The sequence below is a fragment of the Schistocerca piceifrons genome, chromosome 5, assembly GCF_021461385.2.
Source record: "Schistocerca piceifrons isolate TAMUIC-IGC-003096 chromosome 5, iqSchPice1.1, whole genome shotgun sequence".
NCBI classification, from domain to species: Eukaryota; Metazoa; Arthropoda; class Insecta; order Orthoptera; family Acrididae; genus Schistocerca; species Schistocerca piceifrons.
In genome coordinates this window covers 670,773,815-670,775,562 of record NC_060142.1, presented here as the reverse complement: position 1 = coordinate 670,775,562, position 1,748 = coordinate 670,773,815, and the positions used below count along the sequence as shown (strand labels likewise).

Sequence of the window (1,748 nt, the reverse complement as noted above, 5' to 3'; positions counted from 1 at the left end):
CACTAACACTGCTGATTGCATACAATTTTCTAAACACCCAGTAGCTCTCTCCTCCTTCTTCTTCAGTTTGTGAGGGTCATGTTCATTATGTGTTCAAAATTTTTTCCAGTACTCAGTTCAAGTCTAGTATGCATTGCTTTACCAACGACAAATGCCGCAGTACGTTGTACTATGCCTATAACCCTCTTTCGACCTGAAACTTCCTGGCAAATTAAAACTGTGTGCCGGACCGAGACTCGAACTTGGGGCCTTTGCCTTTCGCGGGCAAGTACTCTACCAACTGAGCTACCCAAGCACGACTCACGCCCCGTCCTCACACCTTTACTTCTACCTGTACGTCGTCTCCTACCTGACAAACTTTACAGAAGCTCTCCTGTGAACCTTGCAGAATTAGCACTCCTGAAAGAAAGGATATTGTGGAGACATGGCTTAGCCACAGCCTGGCGGATGTTTCTAGAATGAAATTTTCACTCTACAGCGGAGTGTGCACTGATATGAAACTTCCTGGCAGATTAAAACTGTGTGCCAGAGCGAGACTCGAACTCGGGACCTTTGCCTATCTTGGGCAAGTGCTCTACCAACTGAGCTACGCAAGCACGACTCACGCCCCGTCCTCACACCTTTACTTCTGCCAGTACCTCGTCTCCTATCTTCCAAACTTTACAGAAGCTCTCCTGCGAACCTTGCAGAACTAGCACTCCTGAAAGAAAGGATATTGTGGAGACATGGCTTAGCCACAGCCTGGGGGATGTTTCTAGAATGAAATTTTCACTCTACACCGCAGGAGAGCTTCTTTAAAGTTTGGAAGGTAGGAGACGAGGTACTGGCAGAAGTAAAGGTGTGAGGACAGGGCGTGGGTCGTGCCTGGGTAGCTCAGTTGGTAGAGCACTTGCCCGCGAAAGGCAAAGGTCCCGAGTTCGAGTCTCGGTCCGGCACACAGTTTTAATCTGCCAGGAAGTTTCATATCAGTGCACACTCCGCTGTGGAGTGAAAATTTCATTCTAGAGACTCGTTCGACCTATTTGCTTCGCTTTATCTGCTGAAAATGGATTTAAAGCTTGGCATTCTGGCAGACCTTGATTAGCAGTACACACTAACTCATGCTCCTTGCACACTTCATCAGGTGGATTAACCCATTTATCACCATAAACTATATGTTTTTTCTCTTTTGTTCCAGGTCCACAGAAATTGTATTCATGGAGAGGAAGTTCAACTGATAGTTAATCGAGAATGCCACCACCAGTTGTTGCACTGATGCACTTCCTAGCACTGATGTTCAGTAGTAAGGCAATGGAGGTTCTGGTACAATTTATTAATGCAGGTTGCACACATTAAGGGGCAAAATTGATTGATTTATGATCCCCTTCCCTTAACCTGTTGTTATATTAATTGATGTATGGCCCCTGGGGATAATTCATATTTCTGAGAAGTCCCCCAACACCCCCTCCTCCTCCTCTACCTCCCTCACCTCTCTCTGATATACAAAACCCTCCCCCTCGCCGATAGAAACCCATTTTTATATAAAATTAATTGACTAATTAATGAAATTGACAAATTAATTATCCCCTACCCCTCTGGGAAATCCTCCTGCAACCTCCTCTCCCTCATTCCTCATCCCCTCCCCACCTGGAAATTGGCTGGAAAAAGACTCAGTCTGCACTAGAGAGAAAAGATCTCATAACAGGAAATTCAAATCAATGTCTCTTACATGGCAAAGGGCATACTTTTTATTTGTAAATTTCAATTCA

At 45.1% G+C, this 1,748-nt stretch overlaps 1 non-coding gene across 1 annotated transcript; it reads left to right on the top strand.

Annotated features, from left to right (window-relative positions):
- The first annotated feature begins 862 nt into the window (after positions 1–862).
- Positions 863–937, top strand: Trnas-cga. The gene has a single exon. It is a non-coding gene; the product is annotated as a tRNA-Ser (tRNA).
- The last annotated feature ends 811 nt before the right edge of the window (positions 938–1,748 follow it).